General features: G+C 42.2%; 1 protein-coding gene across 1 annotated transcript in view; it reads right to left on the bottom strand.

The window, feature by feature from the left end:
• frtz (WD repeat-containing and planar cell polarity effector protein fritz) overlaps positions 1-19,919 on the bottom strand; it is a 509,212-nt gene that overhangs the window by 240,986 nt on the left and 248,307 nt on the right. The gene's annotated exons all lie outside the window — the stretch shown is intronic.

Here is a 19,919-nt window from a genome sequence, read left to right as displayed (position 1 = left end):
TGCTAGGGTAGGAAATGGTCCAATTGATAGAGTGGTTGGGAAATGTGGAGTTCCAGGAAAGAATCGTAGTGGAGAGTTGATGGTGGAAATGTGTCTAGAAAGAGAGTTGATGATAGCAAATACAGTGTTTTGGAAGAAAGTCAAACATAAGTACACATGGGAGAGGGTGGTGGATGGAAGGGTGGTAGAGCGTTAATGGACTATGTAGTGGTAGATAGAAGTATAATAGGAAGAGTTAAGGATGTACATGTGCTAAGGGGAGAGGGTGGGGGAATATCAGATCATTTTTGTTGGAAGGTAAGTTGAGAGTGGAGGATAGATGGAGAAAGAAGAAAAGGACAAAAGGTAGGGAGGTGCTTAGAGTGAAAAGGAAAAGGGGGAGTACAAGAAGCTGAGAGAGGAGTGGGAGGGAGTGAAGGGGGAAAGAGTATGACAGAAAATTTTGCTAGTAAAAAGATGTTTTGGAAAGAAATTAAGAGAGGAAGAGGAGGTGAATCAAGTAGAGAAGAAAAGGTAAAAGGTGCAGATGGAGAGATGATAATGGAAGAGAAGGCAGTAAGGGGAAGATGGGCAGAATATTTTAGGGAGTTGCTAAATGTGAAGGAGGATAGGGAGGGAAAGATAGTTGCAGTTGCAGTGGGAAATGCTAAGAAAATGACCATGATGAGTGAGATAAAATGGAGGAGAAATAAGGAAGGATGAAGTGAAGACAGTTTTTAAGATGATGAAAGCAGGTAAGGCACCTGGTCTGGATGGATGCCATGCAGAATGTCTAAAAAAAATGGAGGTACAGTGATGGTGGACTGGCTGGTGAGGTTATTAAATGTTTGCTGGAAAGAGTGTAGAGTGCTGGAGGACTGGAGGAGTGCCTGTATAGTCCTACTTTACAAGGGAAAAGGGGACAAGTGTAAATGTAGTAGTTTCAGAGGAATTAGCTTCTTAAGTGTAGTTGGGAAGGCTTATGGGAGGATCTTGATTGAGAGGATTAGGAGAGGAACAGAGGGAGTAATTGGTGAGGAACAGTGTGGATTTAGGACGGGTAGAGGTTGTGTAGATCAGATCTTTGTGGTAAGACAGATATGTGAGAAAGCTATAGGAAAAGGTAATGATGTTTTTTGGGCTTTTATGGATCTGGAAAAGGCTTACGACAGGGTAGACAGGAAGGCACTGTGGGAGGTTTTGCAGATATACGGGATAGGAGGAAAGCTTCTAGGAGCTGTCAAGAGTTTTTATGAGAGTAGTAGAGCATGTGTCAGGATTAGAAATGGAGAGAGTGAGTGGTTCGAAGTAACAGTGGAACTTCGTCAGGGATGTGTTATGTTGCCTTGGCTGTTCAACTTGTACATGGATGGGGTGGTGTGAGAGGTAAATGGAAGGGTCGTGGGTCAGGGATTGGAGATGGTTAAAGAAAATGGAGAAAAGTGGGAGGTGAGCCAGCTGTTGTTTACGGACGACACTGCGCTTGTGGCAGGATTGGAGGAGGAATTGAGGAAGTTGGTGACAGAGTTTGGGAGTGTGTGTGAAAGAAGAAAGTTGAAGATAAATGTGGGTAAAAGTAAGGTGATGAGATGTACAATGGGTGAAAGTGGCAGCAGACTGGAAGTGAGCATTAAGGGAGAGCGACTGGAGGAAGTGGATAGTTTTAGATACTTGGGTGCAAATGTGGCAGGAAAAGGTGGAGTGGAGGTAGAATGTAGATTGAGAGAAGCGAGTAAATGCCTTGGTGGATTAAAAAGTGTAATGAGGAATAGACATTTGGGAATGGATGCTAAGAGGAGACTGTATGAAGGAGTGATTGTGCCAACAGCACTGTATGGGGAAGAAACATGGAACATAAGAGAGGAAGAGAGAAGGAGTTTGAATGTGTTTGAGATGAGGTGTCTGAGAAGTATGATGGGGTTACTAGGCTAGATAGAGTGAGAAATGAGGAGGTGAGGAGGAGAACAGGGGTGGAAAGGGAGTTGGGAGATAGGGTGGATGAAAGAGTATTAGGATGGTTTGGACACTGGTAAATTGAGATTAATTGTCTTATTATTAGTTTTATATACATGTAGATGGTGTTAAAGAATTGTATACTGGTGCTGTAGATTCCTTATATATGTGATTCTCATATGTTTTATACTTTGTAATAGGTTTAGATCCTATACAGCACCTTTAGTCGTGTGTATCTAATTGAATCCTATGTAGACATCTTTTGTTTATGTCAAGTTATTGATACGAAGACGTTCTAGACGTCGCTTGTTTGTTTACATCCGCTTGCTAATAAACTCAAAAGGCAAGACCCCGTTTTTCAACTTTCCTCACCGACACACTGCTACAGTGGCGACGAGGATTTGTGGATTTGTGTGCTAAAGGACTGATTTAAGTTTTAGAAGACAGAAATAGCTGCCTTTCCAACTGATGGTGGAGAAATCGAAGGATGAAGATATACTCGCCTATTCACTCCATCGGAACCGTCCTGGCCACTCTGGATTCGAAAATAGCCTTGGTTTAGCAGGCTACGAGTCATTAGTTTCACAAGGAAACAGGATTTAATGCAAGTAGATTTACAATGGCAAATAACTCAGGTAAGATTGACTGTCTTGACCCCAATAAGATTAGATGGGAGATATGGCTTAGTATGCTGCAAGCTCATTTTGCATACAATGGAATCACTGATGATAACAAGAAGAAAAATTCTTTATTAGTATCATTAGGAAGTGATACGTATAGCATGCTTGCCTCCCTGACTTCACCTGATTTGCCACATGTGAAAACCTATAATGATTTAGTGAAGCTTTTAGAAGCACATTACAAGGTTAAACCGAGCTATCATCGGAGTTTAATCAAATTTCAGAATAGAAAGAAAAAATCTGATGAAAGTTTAAGAGACTTGTATGCTGACTTGAAAAGTCTAGCCAAGGATTGTAGTTTTGGTACCTTATTTGATGCTCGAGTGAGAGACCAACTATTCATGGCAATAGAAACTGAAGTGTATTTCCCGAACTTAGTTGCTGAGAATTTGGATTTACAAACTATGTCTTCAACGGACATTTTAGAGAAAATTCTAAATTTGGAAAAAGCTTTTGTTGGAGAAAAGCTCCTGACTACTGAAGTGAGGAAAGTGGGGGCTAGTTCTGAATATGTTAATAGTCAGAAAAAAGAAAGTTGTAAGCATTGCAGGTATCCACATAAAAGTGAGAACTGTAGGTTTAAGCACCTAACTTGTTCAGTTTGTAACACGAAGGGACACCCCAAACGAGTGTGCCGTTTTGATAAGACTGTGTCTGGTGAGCCACACAGTGCCCAGAAAGGATCTTTTGGAAAATTTACCAACAAGAAGACGTTTGGAAAAAAGAAAACTAATATGGTTTTCGAGGGAATTTCACAGGAAGAGAGAGATACTGGTAGTGATGATAACCAATTGTTACATTTAGTGGATCGACCTAGCCTTCCAGAAGTGGTTAGTGTTGATATTTCTCATGAACCTGTACACAGTGTTGTAGGTAAGGTTTTGCCAGTGAGAAATAAGGTTGATATTAATATTGAAGGTCATAATGTACCGTACGAAATAGATTGTGGTGCCAGTGTGTCTACCCTAACCTTACATTGGGTTAAGACATTGAATTTATCTTTGGAGCCTAGTGATAAAATTTTGAAGGCTTATGGTAATAATGATTTGCATGTTTTGGGTAAGGTTTATGCAAATATATTTTATAATGGTCACAATGTAATTCGAAGTTTGTATGTTGTTGAATCTAATAACTCTAACTTATGTGGGAGAGATTTAATGCCTAAAATTGGTATTGCACTCACAGGTATAGAGGAAGGAGTTAATGTTTTGGATTCCAAGGTACAATTAGATAATTTTTCAGCTGATTCTAGATTGCCAATTTCATGTGTTGTAGCAAAGGTACACCTAAAGAGTGGTGCTGTGCCTAGTTGGAAAAAAGCAAGGCCTGTGCCCTACCACTACAGAAAATTGGTAGAAGATGCTTTAGAAGAGTTAGTTGATAACAATATCATTGAACCAGTACATTCTAGTACTTGGGCAGCTCCAATTGTACCAGTGTTAAAAGCTGACAAAAAGTCAATGCGTATCTGTGTAGATTTCAAGGAGTTAAACAAAAGTATTTCATGTGACCAGTACCCTTTGCCTAAAGTTGATGAAATCCTTGCTGTTGTTGGGAAAAGCAAGATATTCTCATACATACATATACCAAGGCTTTTTCCCCCTTCCAAGGGAGGTAGCCAAAAAGGGAAAGGCATAAAAACACTCCCACCCATTTCATCCCTAAATACACTCCACACCCCTCCCACCCTTCCTCTCATCTGAGCACCTCCTGGATGACGGGTCATCCCTGCACCCTGCCCACCGCCCTGGGTCAGAAGCAGTGTCGCAAGACACAGTACATCCACAGCGAGGCCGCTTCATTTAATCGGCGACCCCCCCTCTCCGTCCCCCTTTGCATATAAGGCGAGGACGGGGAGAAATCCCTTCGGGCTGCGTCAAAATTTACTCACACATACTACCCCACCCCCCATCCCCCCGCCCATTCCTCCTCATGCAGTCACAACATCATCCATATACAACCATTCTCCACTCACCTCTGTCTTCCGTCCTCTCCCTTCCTTCCTCAACAGACATTCCCCTCTTCCCCAAAGCCCCCTTCACCCCATCCATCCACCTCATCCTAGGACGTCCCCTCATGTTCACTCCCTCCACATCTGCCTTCCATACCTCTTTTACTAGTCTTTCTTCACTCATTCTTTCCATGTGTCCAAACCATCCTAATATTCTTTCATCAACCCTATCTCCCAAATCCTTTTTCACCCCTGTTCTCCTCCTCACCTCCTCATTTCTCACTCTATCTAGCCTAGTAACCCCCACCATACTTCTCAGACACCTCATCTCAAACACATTCAAACTCCTTCTCTCTTCTTCTCTTATGTTCCACGTTTCTGCCCCATAAAGGATGCTTACTTACAGGTGACAGTAGATGATGAGAGTCAAGAATTGCTAGTAATTAATACTCATAAAGGTCTGTTTAAATATAAAAGATTACCCTTTGGACTTGCATCATCTCCTGCCATCTTCCAAAGATTGATATCCCAATTATTTATGAATATAGATGGAGTAGTTGCCTTCTTAGATGACATATTAGTCGGAGGAGAGACTAAAGAGGAACATGATATGAGATTAGATAAAGTGTTGAAGGTATTTCAGAAACATAATGTTGCTATTAACAAATAGAAAACTGTTCTGAATACCAATTCCTTAGAATACTTAGGATATGTCATTTCAGGTGATGGCATAAAACCTTCACAAAGGAAACTTGCTGCTATTCTAGATGCACCTATACCAAAGTCAGTAGGTGAAGTTCAATCATTTTTGGGTCTAGTAACATATTATTGTAGGTTTGTAAGAAATTTTTCAAGTGTATTAGCACCTCTGTATGATTTACTGAAGAAAAATGCAAAATTTAAGTGGTCTTCTGTTGAAGCAAAAGCATTTATGACTGTTAAGGAAGAGTTAGCCAACTCTGATTTACTAGTCAATTTTGATGGTGAACATGATGTTATTGTTGAAATAGATGCTTCACCAGTAGGAGTAGGATGTGTGTTAATTCAAGAAATGAATGGTAGTCCAAGACCAGTTTACTTTGCAAGTAAAAAGCTGTCTGCTGCTGAGCTAAATTATTCTCAGTTGGACAAAGAAGCTCTAGCGTTAGTGTACGCTGTAACTAAGTTTAAATATTTTTTGCTTGGACGTAAGTTTGTGCTCCGTACAGATCACAAACCTCTACTTGGTTTATTTGGTAGTGAGAAACAGATTCCTGTCAATGCAAACGCAAGAGTACAGCGTTGGGCATTATTGTTATCCCAGTATGATTACCAATTGTGTTTTAAATCAGGCAAACAAAACATTGTAGCAGATACCCTGAGCCATTTGCCTGTATCTGATTCTGTTTTAGACTCACATACACCTGCTGAATATGTGAATTTAGTTGAAAATTTGGAAGATCAAAATATTTCCTATGAGAGGGTTAAGGTTATGACAAAGAGTGATCCTGTTTTGAGGAAGGTTTTCCAATGTGTTAAATTTGGGTGGATTGATAATCCTGTTATTTCTGAATATGCAGCAGTTAAAGCAGATTTAAGTATATATGAAGATGTGTTGCTATTTAGGAATAGAGTAGTTATACCAGCTGAATTAAGAAGTAGTGTACTTTCACAGCTGCATGTAGGTCATAATGGTATCAGTGCTATGAAGGCTGAAGCCAGGAATTGGATATGGTGGCCTAAGTTAGATCAAGATATATCTGAGGTTACTAAAGCTTGTTCAATTTGTTTTAAAAATTTTCAAGGTTCTCAGGAAGTTACCTTATCATGGCCTGAGACGGGTAAGTCTTGGTGTAGACTCCATATGGACTATACAGGTCCAATCAATGAAAATTATTTCTTAGTGGTTGTGGATTCACACTCAAAATTTATGGATGTTCATGTAACAAAGTCAACAACATCTTCCAAAGATTGATATCCCAATTATTTATGAATGGGCTCCTAATCTCAGTGAGACACACCACAACACCCTTCAAATCATACAAAACAAAGCCCTAAAAACAATTACAGGCTGCACAAATACAACACCTACAGACCATTTACACCATGAAACAAAAGTCCTCAAAGTCAAGGACCACCTCGACATGAGAGGCACACAAACACTTGCCGCAGCCACCACAAACACATCACACCCGCTACACTACATAGCAGAACACCCACACACACCAAGAAACATTAAAACTACACCCAAAGACCTTTATTACACACAGATACTCTCTTCTCTTCCTCCCCAACCACCAAATACCAGCCTCCGGAAACATATTCATAATCATATCACTCACCGCTCCATTAACACACTGAAAGACAACACACTGCTGCATGCCAGACCCCCTGATATCCACCCTTCTGAATCCTCTCTCCCACGAAAGGACAGAGTCCACTTGGCCAGACTGCGATGCGGTCACCACCCAGCACTTCTAAGCTACCAGAAGAGGCTGGACGACCGTGTTGTGAACAGCTGCCCAGGATGTAACACTTCACCCCATACCATACAACACATAATGGAAGACTGCATTATACACAATCATGCACACAAACAACACAACATACACTCTATAAAGGATTTGTGGGAAAACCCAGTTTCAGCTGTGGCCTTCCTTGGGGAGACGGGACTGCTCGGGCAGACAGTCTAGGGAACGACAACAACAACAACAACAACAACATCTACAGTAACAATTTCTATGCTGAGAAAAACTTTTTGTAATTTTGGGTTACCTGACATTCTAGTTTCAGATAATGTCTCATCATTTGTATCTGAGGAAATGGAGACTTTCTTTGAAAAGAATGGAATAAAACATATGACACCAGCCCCATATAACCCATCATCTAATGATTTAGCTGAGAGAGCTGTAAAAACTTTCAAGGAAGGATTAAGTAAATTTAAGGAAGGTGATATCAGAACCAGAATTTGTAGATTTTTGTATAACTACAGACGTTCAATTCATTGTTCCACAGGTAAAGCTCCAGCTGAGCTAATGTTTAACAGAAACTTCAGAGGTATAATTGAGAAAATTAAACCACAAAATAAGAAGGAAAAGGTTTTGGAAAAAGAGTGTAAGTTTGAAAAGTCTGAATATAAGATTGATGATGCTGTTTTTGTAAAGAATTATGGCAAAGGTCATTCATGGTTGGAAGGGAAAGTAACTGAAGTTCTAGGTGTGAGAAACTACAAAGTGATGTTAAGAGATTTTGGGAACATTGTTTGGAAAAGACATTCTGATCAACTTATGCCTAGATATACACCAACTGTTCCCAGTAATGACACTGTACGTAAAGATAACTCGGGTAGCAGTAAACCTTTTGTGCCTATGTATTCTTCAGGTCAAGGACACTGTCCTGATAGTTCAGAAGTAATGGATAAGGCTGATGAAAATTCCTCTGTAAATGTTGATAATGATGATAATGCTGTGAATGTACCAAGTCCACAACCAGTTAGAAGATCTAGCAGAGTTGTGAAACCACCTGATAGATTGAATCTATAATTGTGGTGTTATAAAGATAAATGTTTCAGTTATGTTCTTATGGATACTCCTTTTTCAATAAGGGAAAAGGGATGTGGTAAATTGAGATTAATTGTCTTATTATTAGTTTTATATACATGTAGATGGTGTTAAAGAATTGTATACTGGTGCTGTAGATTCGTTATATATGTGATTCTCATATGTTTTATACTTTGTAATAGGTTTATATCCTATACAGCACCTTTAGTCGTGTGTATCTAATTGAATCCTATGTAGACATCTTTTGTTTATGTCAAGTTATTGATACGAAGACGTTCTAGACGTCGCTTGTTTGTTTACATCCGCTTGCTAATAAACTCAAAAGGCAAGACCCCGTTTTTCAACTTTCCTCACCGACACACTGCTACAGACACATGGAAAGAATGAGTGAAGAAAGACTAGTAAAAGAGGTATGGAAAGCATATATGGAGGGAGTGAACATGAGGGGACGTCCTGGGATGAGATGGATGGACAGGGTGAAGGGGGCTTTGGGGAAGAGGGGAATGTCTGTTGAGGATGGATGGGAGAGGACAGAAGACAGGGGTGAATGGAGAACGGTTGTATATAGATGATGTTGTGATGTATGAGGTGGAATGGGTGGGGGGATGGGGGGTGAGGTAGTATGTGTGAGCAAAATTTGAAGCCCGAGGGGATTTCTCCTCATCATCTCCTTTTCTGCATGGAGGGACAGAGAGGGGGGGTTGCCGATTTAATGAAGCGGCCTTGCTGTGGATGTGCTGTGTCTTGCGACACTGCCTCTGACCCAGGGCAGTGGACAAGGTGCAGGGATGGCCTGTCATCCATGAGGTGCTAAAATAAGAGGGAGGGTGGAGGGGAGTGGAGTGTATTTAGGGATGGAATGGGTAGGAATGAATTTATGCCCTTTTCTTTTTGGCTACCTCCCTTGTAGGGGGGAAAAAGCCTTTGTATATTTACCTAGTGGTATTTACCTAGTTGTATTTTGCGGGAAGGGGAGCTATGCTCGTGATGTCCCGCCATTGTATCTCGCAGTGTCTAGTTTGTTTTTAAACTCATGAATGGTTTTTGCGCATACTATTTCATTATATGTGTACGTATGTATGTATTTTTTCTTTGTCATTTATACATACATATACCAAAGGCTTTTTCCCCCTACACAGGGGGTAGCCAAAAAGAAAAAGGCATAGAAACCACTCCCACCCATTCCATTTCCTATATATTCCACTCCCCTCCACCCTCAATCTTGGCACCTCCTGGATGACGGGTCATCCCTGCATCCCGTCCACTGCCCTGGGCCAGAAGTAGTGTCCAAAAACACAGCACATCCACAGCAAGGCCGCTTCATAAATTCGGTGAACCCCCCTCTCCGTCCCCTCATGCAGAAAAGGAGAAGATGGGGAGAAATCCCTTCCGGCTGCGTCAATTTTTTTTTTCATACATACTTCCTCACCCCCCATCCCACACCCACTCACCCTCATGCATCACAGCGTCATCTATACACAAACCCTCTCCATTCACCCCTATCTTCTGTCCTCTCCCATCCTTCCTCTACAGACATTCCTCTCTTTTGTAAAGCCCCTTTCACCCCATCCATGCATCTCATCCAAGGAAACCCCCTCATATTCACTCCTTCCAACTCTGCCTTCCACACTTCTTTTACTAATCTTTCTTCACTCATTCTTTCCATGTGTCCAATCCATCCTAATACTTTTTCATCAACCCTATCTCCCAGTTCCCTTTCCACCCCTGTTCTCCTCCTCACCTCCTCATTTCTCATTATATCCAGCCTAGTAACCCCTATCATACTTCTCAGACATTTCATCTCAAAAACATTCAAACTCCTTCTCTCTTCCTCTCTCATGTTCCATGTTTCTGCCCCATACAATGCTGGTGGCACAATCACTCCTTCATATAACCTCCTCTTAGCATCCTTTCCCAGATGTCTATTTCTCATTACATTTTTCAATCCACCAAGGCATTTACTCGCTTCTCTCAATCTACATTCTACCTCCACCTACACTCCTCCCTTTCCTGCCACATTTACACCCAAGTATCTAAAACTATCCACTTCCTCCAGTCGCTCTCCCTTAACCCCTTCCATACGGTGCCGCACACGTAGGCGTCATGGGGAGCGAGTGTATTCGCGAGGCTGCCATATCGGCTTCTTGATTATATTTATTGTAGTCGCCCCTCCATAATGACATTCTTTCTAATTCTTTTGTAATCGCATTTTCTATGGTTATCAAAATTCACGGGTGAAGAGAGAACGATCGATATAAGCGGTGACTATATTTTATGATGCGAGTATTATTACGACACGTCGTACGGCTGGCATTGGCTGCTGCCACCGAGATCTAAGTCCATGACGCCTACGTGTGCGGCACCGTATGGAAGGGGTTAATGCTCACTTCCAGCCTGCTGTCACTCTCTTCCCTTGTACATCTCATCACCTTACTTTTGCCCACATTAATCTTCAGTTTCCTTCTTTCACACACCTTCTCAAACTCTGTCACTAACTTCCTCAATCCCTCCTCTGATCCTGCTACAAGCGCAGTGTCGTCAGCAAACAACAGCTGGCTCACCTCTCACTTTTCTCCATTTTCTTTAATCATCTCCAATCCCTGACCCACTACCCTTGCATTCACCTCTCGCACCACCCCATCCATGTAAAGATTGAACAGCCAGGGCGACATAATACATCCCTGACAAAGTCCCACCCTTACCTCAAACCATTCACTCTCTCCATTTCTAATCCTAACACAAGCTCTACTACTCTCATAAAAAAATGTTTCTTGGTGTGTGTGGGTGTACTACATAGCAGAACACCCACACACACCAAGAAACATTAAAACAACACCCAAAGACCTTTATCACGCACAGATACTCTCTTCTCTTCCTCCACAACCACCAAATACCAGCCTCCAGAAACATATTCATAATCATATCACTCACCGCTCCATTAACACACTGAAAGACAACACACTGCTGCATGCCAGACCCCCTGATATCCACCCTTCTGAATCCTCTCTCCCACAAAAGGACAGAGTCCACTTGGCCAGACTGCGGTGCGGTCACCACCCAGCACTTCTAAGCTACCAGAAGAGGCTGGATGACCGCATTGTGAACAGCTGCCCAGGATGTAACACTTCACCCCATACCATACAACACATAATGGAAGACTGCATTATACACAATCATGCACGCAAACAACACAACATACGCTCTATAAAGGATTTGTGGGAAAACCCAGTTTCGGCTATGGCATTCCTTGGGGAGACGGGACTGCTCGGACAGTCTAGGGAACGACAACAACAACAACAACTCTCATAAAAACTCTTGACAGCTCCTAGAAGCTTTCCTCCTATCCCATATATCTGCAGTACCTCCCAAAGTGCCTTCCTGTTTACCTTGTCATAAGCCTTTTCCAGATCCATAAAATTCCAAAAAACATCCTTACCTTTTCCTATAGCTTTCTCACATATCTGTCTTATCACAAAGATCTGATCTACACAACCCCTACCTGTCCTAAACCCACACTGTTCCTCACCAATTACTCCCTCTCTTCCTCTCCTAATCCTCTCAATCAAGACCCTCCCATAAACCTTCCCAACTGCACTCAAAAAGCTGATCCCTCTGAAACTACTACACTCACACTTGTCCTCCTTTCCCTTGTAAAGCGGAACTATAAAGGCACTCCTCCAGTCCTCCGGCACTCTACCCTCTCTTAAACAAACCAGCCAGTCCACCATAACTGTACCTCCTTTTTTCAGACATTCTGCATGGCATCCATCCAAACCAGCTGTCTTACCTGCTCTCATCATCTTAAGAGCTGCTTTCACTTCATCATTCCCTATTTCTCCTCCATTTTCCTCACTCATTACTCTCATTTTCTTAGTGCTTCCCACTGCAACTACCTTTCCCTCCCTATCCTCCTTCACATTTAGCAACTTCCTAAAATACTCTGCCCACCTTCCTCTTGCTGCCTTCTCTTCCATTATCATCTCTCCATCTGCACCTTTTATCTTTTCTTCTCTACTTGATTCGCCTCCTCTTTCAATTTCCTTCCAAAACATCTTTTTATTACTTTCAAAATTTTCTGTCATACTCTTACCCAATTTCACATCTGCTCTCCTTTTTGCTTCCTTTATCTTATGCTTAACCAATCTATGAAAGCCTGCTTCTTCTCTTCTACACCTTTCTTTGCTTCCTCATCCCACCACTCACTACCCTTCCTTCTATTTTCTCCTGCCCTCCTTGTTCCACACACCATCTTTGCACACCTTATGACTCCCGCCTTGAACCTTCCCCATTCCTCCTCCACTCCTAGTTCTACGCTATCCTTTACTCCCTCCCACTCCCCTTCCAGTTTTTTCTTATATTCATTCTCCTTTTATTTTTATTTAAGGGGTTCACTCTATGCACCTCTCTACCTTCTGCCCTTTTCCTCTTTCTCCACTCTCAATTTACCTTCCACCAGAAAATGATCTGATATTCTCCCACTCTCTCCCCTTACAACATGTACATCCTTAACTCTTCCTACCATACTCCTGGGCACCACTACAGTCCATTAATGCTCTATCTGCCACCCTTCCATCCACCACCACCCTCTCCTGTGTGTACTTATGCTCGACTTTCTTCCTAAACACTGTATTTGCTATCATCAACTATCTTTCAAGACACATCACCATCAATTCTCAACTACGATTTTTACTTGGAACTCCATACTTCCCAATCACTCCGTCTATTGGTTCATTTCCAACCCTAGCATTAAGGTCTCCCAATACAACTACATTGACATTTCTCCCTAATCCCTCTATGCACTCATTTATATCTACCCAAAAAGCCTCCCTTTCCTCTACGCTCTTCTCACTAAAAGGTCCATACACACTTACAAAAACCCACATCTCCTTTCCCAGCTTCACCTTCATCCACATCAACCTTGATGAAACCTCCTTCCACTCCACTACACATTTATCTATCTCTTCACTTACTAGTATAGCCACCCCTTCTCTCCCTCATCCACTCTTTACTCCTGAATACCTACCAGCTACACTCCCAAACTCACAGTTGCCCTTTCCTTTAATTTTATTTTCACTCAAAGCCAGCACATCCATCTTTCTTCTCACAAACATACTGCCCATCTCTTCCCTTTCACTCTCATCTGTACCACATCAATGCACATTAAAAGACCCAAACCTTAGGGTACTGGTTGGAAAACTCCCAGACCCTCTTATACCTTTACTTCTTTTTTTAGGAATGTCCCCTTTTGGGGCTACAGGTAGGACTCCTAATCCCATCCCCTGTCCTGTTTTTTGTTGCCTTTTATGACTCAAGTGGAAAGACTTGGTGGTAGCATTCTCTTCCCCCACCACAGGGTCGGCGAAAAAAGGAAATGAATATTCACAGAAATGGTATAGGAGAGTAACAAGGGGTTGGGGGACAGCATAACAGAGGGATAGTTGTATTATAACAGTTTCATCATTTTTCTATGAACAGAGTTTTCCTCTATCACAGACAAAAATGATGTGTGGCTCTGGTCCGTAGGGGCGCCCCATATAGACCCTAAAATATCAACTGCATGCTACTTTGCCAAAATAACATGCAGCCACTACCCCAGTTTGCCATTTATATATCTAAAATAATTTGGGTTGATCTTTACATTTGTCTATTATGTCCTTTTCATAATACCCCGTCTGGGGGTATTGGCTGGCAAAGTAGCATGCAGTTGATACTTTAGTGTCTATATGGGGTGCCCCTATGGACCAGAGCCACACATCATTTTGTCTATGATAGAGGAAAACTCTTCATAGAAAAATTATGACACTTTTATACTACGACTGTCCCTCCGTTATGCTGTCCCCCAAGCCCTTGCTGCTGTCCTGTACCATTTCTCCGAGTATTCATTTTCTGCTGTGGGGGAATTCCCTGTGGTGGGGGAAAAGAATACTGCCACCAAGTATTCCCACTTGGATCATAAGAGGCGAGAAGAAAGGGACGGGGAGTGGGACTAGGCATCCTTCTCCTTGTAGCCCCACAGGGGACATTCCTAAACGAAAAAGTAAAGCCATAAGAGGGTCTGGGAGTTTTCCGACAAGCACCCTAAGGTTTGGGTCTTTTAATGTGCGTGGATGTGGTACAGATGAGAGTAAAAGGGAAGAGATAGGTAGTATGTTTGTGAGAAGAAAGATAGATGTGTTGGCTTTGAGTGAAACTAAGTCGAAAGGGAAGGGTGAGTGTAAGTTTGGGAGTGTAAGTGGGAGGTTATCAGGAGTGAAGAGATGGCGGGGGAGGGAAGGGGTTGCTATTCTAGTAAGTGAAGAGATAGGTAAACGTGTAGTGGAGTGGAAGGAGGTTTCCTCAAGGATAATGTGGATGAAGGTGAAACTAGGAAAGGAGATGTATTTACCTAGTTGTAATATACGGGAGGGGAACTATGCTCGTGGTGACCCGTCTTTGTATCTCTCCGCATCAAGTTTTATCTTAAAATCTTGTATAGTGTTAGCACATACTGTTTTGTTGTCTAATTTGTTCCATGTATTTATCGCTCTGTGTGGGAAACTGTTCCTTTTCAAGTTTTTTCTATAACTATCCTTTTTCAATTTTTTTCCGTGTCCTCTTGTTTTACCGTTGTCCCACATTAATAGGTCGTTCCTGTCTAAAACTTCCATTCCTTTCATTATTCTGTAGATAGCAAATCTCCTCTTTCTCTTCTTTGTTCCAGAGTTGGTAGGTTCAATTTGGATAGTCTTTGCTCATATGTTAGTTCGGCGAGTGTCGGTGCTAGTTTTGTTGTCGCTCTTTGTAATCTTTCTAGTTTCTTAATATTCTTTTTGGTACTGGGTGTCCAAAGTGATGCTGTGTACTCGAGTTTTGGTCTTATTAGTGTAGTAAGTATTTTCCTTATCATTTCTTCGTCCATATAGGTAAAAGCCACTTTGATTGCTCTCAATAAGTTGTAGGTTTCTCCGAACATCTTGTTTATATGCTTATCTGGTTTCATGTCCTTTCCAATCATCACTCCAAGATCTTTTTCATAGTTTGTTTTATTTATTTTTTCTTCCCCAATTCTGTAATCTTTTGATATTCTATTTTTACTCTTTCCAAATTCCATTATGCTGCATTTCTTAATATTGAATTTTACTTCCCATTTTTGAGTCCAATTCCATATTGTGTCCAGATCTTGTTGCAATGAGTTGCAGTCCTCTTCCGTTTTTACCTTCTTAAGTAATTTTGCATCATCTGTAAAAAAAATTATATAGCACTCCACGCCTTCATTCAGGACGGGTAGAGGTTGTGTAGATCAGATCTTTGTGGTAAGACAGATATGTGAGAAAGCTATAGGAAAGGGGAAGAATGTTTTTTGGGCTTTTATGGATCTGGAAAAGGCTTATGATAGGGTAGACAGAAAGGGACTGTGGGAGGTACTGCAGATATATGGGATAGGAGGAAAGCTTCTAGGAGCTGTCAAGTTTTATTGAGAGTAGTAGAGCTTGTGTCAGGATTAGAAATGGAGAGAGTGAGTGGTTCGAGGTAAGGGTGGGAATTCGTCAAGGATGTATTATGTCGCCCTGGCTGTTCAACTTATACATGGATGGGGTAGTGCGAGAGGTAAATGCAAGGGTAGTGGGTCAGGGATTGGAGATGGTTAAAGAAAATGGAGAAAGGTGGGAGGTGAGCCAGCTGTTGTTTGCTGATGACACTGCGCTTGTGGCAGGATCGGAGGAGAGACTGAGGAAGTTGGTGACAGAGTTTGGGAGAGTATGTGAAAGAAGAAAGCTAAAGATAAATGTGGGTAAAAGTAAGATGATGAGATGTACAAGGGGTGAAAGTGGCAGTAGACTGGAAGTGAGCATTAAGGGAGAGCGACTGGAGGAAGTGGATAGTTTTAGATACTTGGGTGCATATGTGGCAGGAAAAGGTGGAGGTAGAATGTAGATTGAGAGAAGCGAGTAAATGCCTTGGTGGATTGAAGAGTGTAATGCGGAATAGACATTTGGGAATGGATGCTAAGAGGAGACTGTATGAAGGAATGATTGTGCCAACAGCACTGTATGGGGAAGAAACATGGAACTAAGAGAAGAAGAGAGAAGGAGTTTGAATGTGTTTGAGATGAGGTGTCTGAGAAGTATGATGGGGGTTACTAGGCTTGATAGAGTGAGAAATGAGGAGGTGAGGAGGAGAACAGGGGTGGAAAGGGAGTTGGGAGATAGGGTGGATGAAAGAGTATTAGGATGGTTTGGACACATGGAAAGAATGAGTGAAGAAAGACTAGTAAAAGAGGTATGGAAGGTAGATGTGGAGGGAGTGAATATGAGGGGACATCCTAGGATGAGGTGGATGGATGGGGTGAAGGGGGCTTTGGGGAAGAGGGGAATCTCTGTCGAGGAAGGAAGGGAGAGGACGGAAGACAGGGGTGAATGAAGAATGGTTGTATATGGATGATGTTGTGATGCATGAGGTGGAATGGGAGGGGGGATGAGGGGTGAGGTAGTATGTGTGAGCAAAATTTGACGCAGCCCGAAGGGATTTCTCCCCGTCTTCTCCTTTATGCATTGGGGGGATGCAGAGGGGGGGTCGCCAATTTAATGAAGCGGCCTTGCTGTGCTGTGTCTGGCGACACTGCTTCTGACCCAGGGCAGTGGACAAGGTGCAGGGATGACCCGTCATCCAGGAGATGCTAAGATAAGAGGGAGGGTGGAGGGGTGTGGAGTGTATTCAGGGATGGAATGGGTGGGAATGATTTTATGCCTTTTCCTTTTTGGCTACCTCCCTTGTAAGGGAAAAAAGCCTTGGTATATGTATGTATGTATAATTTCTTTTTTCTTCTCTATGTATTTTTACATATTCATTTCATAGTTTGGTGTATATTTTCCATTTCTCAGATTTTTTCCTTTTTCCATCTTTTCCAGGCTTTATCTCTTCTGTCTTTTGCCTCAGTGTACTATTTATTACACCAGGATTTTATATATACCCTTTCCTGTTTTTGTCTAGGCATATACTGTCACAAAGTGTGCAAAGATGGTGTGTGGAACAAGAAGAATGGGAGGAAAAAGAAGGAAGGGTAGTGAGTGGTGGGATGAGGAAATGAAGAAGGTTGTAGAAGAGAAGAAGCGAGCTTTAACAGATTGGTTACAAAATAGGACGAGGGAGTCATATGATAGGTACAAAGAAAAGAAAAGAGAAGTAAAGCACAAGGTAAAGGAGGCAAAGAGGAAAGCAGATGTGAAATGGGGGAAGAGTATGACAGAAAATTTTGAAAGTAATAAAAAGATGTTTTGGAAAGAAATTAAGAGAGGAAGAGGAGGCGAATCAAGTAGAGAAGAAAAGGTAAAAGGTGTAGATGGAGAGAGGATAATGGAAGAGAAGGCAGTAAGGGGAAGATGGGCAGAGTATTTTAGGGAGGATGGGGAGGGAAAGATAGTTGCAGTGGGAAGCGCTAAGAAAATGACCATGATGAGTGAGGAAAATGGAGGAGAAATAAGGAAGGATGAAGTGAAGGCAGTTGTTAAGATGATGAAAGCAGGTAAGGCACCTGGTCTGGATGGATGCCATGCAGAATGTCTAAAAAAAAAGAGGTACAGTGATGGCGGACTGGCTGGTGAGGTTATTCAATGTTTGCTGGAGAGAGGGTAGAGTGCCAGAGAAATGAGGAGGTGAGGAGGAGAACAGGGGTGGCAAGGGAGTTGAGAGATAGGGTGGATGAAAGAGTATTAGGATGGTTTGGACACATGGAAAGAATGAGTGAAGAAAGACTAGTAAAAGAGGTATGGAAGGCAAATGTTGAGGGAAGGAACATGAGGGGGCGACCTAGGATGAGATGGATGGATGGGGTGAAAGGGGCTTTGGGGAAGAGGGGAATATCTGTTGAGAAAGGACGGGAGAGGACAGAAGACGGGTGAATGGAGAATGGTTGTATATGGATGATGTTGTGATGCATGAGGTGGAATGGGTGGGGGGTGGGGGGGTGAGGTTGTATGTGTGAGAAATTTGATGCAGCCCAAAGGGATTTCTCCCTGTCTTCTCCTTTTCTGCATGAGGGGACGGAGAGGGGGGGGTTGCCAATTTAATGAAATGGCCTTTCTGTGGATGTGCTGTGTCTTGCGACACTGCCTCTGACCCAGGGCAGTGGACAAGATGCAGGGATGACCAATCATCCAGGAGGTGCCAAGATAAGAGGGAGGGTGAAGGGGAGTGGAGTGTATTCAGGATGGAATGGGTGGGAATGGTTATTATACCTTTTTCTTTTGGGCTACCTCCCTTGTAAGGGGGAAAAGGCCTTTGGTTTATGTATGTATATACTTATCCACTCCTTCATTATAGATTTCCTTCCAAATTGTTAATTTCTCTTCGACCTTTATTTCTTCATTATTAAATTTTTCCTAATTTGTGTGAATGATATTTTGACACAGCCTGAAGGGATTTCTCCCAGTCTTCTCTTTTTTTGAATGAGGGGATGGAGGGGGGGGGGTTGCCCATTAGATGAAGAGGCCTTGCTGTGGATGTGCTGTGCCTTGCTACATTGCTTCTAACACAGGGCAGTGCGCAAGATGCAGGGATGACCCATCATCCAGGAGGAGTCAAGAGTAGAGGGTGGGAGGGGTGGCAAATAGGAATGGAGTATATGAGGATGAAATGGGTGGGAGTGGATTTATGCCTTTTACTATGGCTACCTCCCTAGTAAGGGGGAAAAAGGCATTGGTATATGAATGTCAATTAGGTTAGGAAATGGTTTCTATTAGAAAAAAGGTAGGTAGTATTGCAAAGTAATCACTACAAGGAAAAGAGTAACATACCTTGACACATTCAACACCTGGTTCATTGCAGATTCAAAATAGACCCAACCAAGTCCACACCTACACTTTTCACCAACTGGACAGCAGAATACAAATACCTACCATGCCTCTTTATCAATACATACTATACATCTGTGTCATTCAAGACAAAATGCACACCTACTTATACTTGCAGGTACAACATTCAGACAAAACAAAGAAAATAACACTACAGTATACAAACAATACATACGCTCAGTGATGAATTATGCAAGCCCCACATGGGCCTCTAACATCACTGAGATACACCACAACACCTCACAGACTATACAGAACAAAGCCCTAAAGATAATAATAGGCTACACAAATACAACACCTACAGACCATCTACACCATGAAATGAAAGTCCTTAAAGTCAAGGTTCACCTTGACATAAGAGGCACACAGCACTAGCCATAGCCTCCATAAAAACATAGCACACCCACTGCAAGACATGAAAGAACACCCACACATTCCATGAATCATCAAAACAACACCCGAATACTTATATTACACACAAATATTCTCCTCTCCTACTCAGCAGCTATCAATCACCCATCTTCAGAAGCATATCCAGACTGAAACGCAACATTGCTGCATGTCCCACCCCTTTATATCCATACCTCTGAATCCTCTATTCCCCAAAAGGACAGAGTCCAACTGGCCAGGCTGTGATGTGACCACCATCCAGCTCTTCTAAGTTAACAGAGGTGGCTTGATGACCACATCGAGAACTGTCCAGGATGTAATACTTTACCCTATACTATACAACACATTATGGAGGACTGTTTTGTACAAAATTATGCACACCAACAATACAATATATACCCTAAAAGGGATTTGTGGGAAAATACTGTTCTAGCTATGGCATTCTTCAGGAAGACAGGACTGCTCAGCCAGAGAATCAAGAGAATGACGATAACAACAAGACACCAAACACCATCTTACATTGCCCCACCCTAACAAACATAAACAACACAATATTTCTTCCCTGACTGAAATATGGGTTTTTTGATGCCTGTTGCCA

The sequence above is a fragment of the Oratosquilla oratoria genome, unplaced genomic scaffold (assembly GCF_046742065.1).
Source record: "Oratosquilla oratoria isolate Oo_2021 unplaced genomic scaffold, ASM4674206v1 SCAFFOLD98, whole genome shotgun sequence".
Classification (NCBI taxonomy): Eukaryota; Metazoa; Arthropoda; class Malacostraca; order Stomatopoda; family Squillidae; genus Oratosquilla; species Oratosquilla oratoria.
This window is presented reverse-complemented; position numbering and strand designations above follow the sequence as displayed.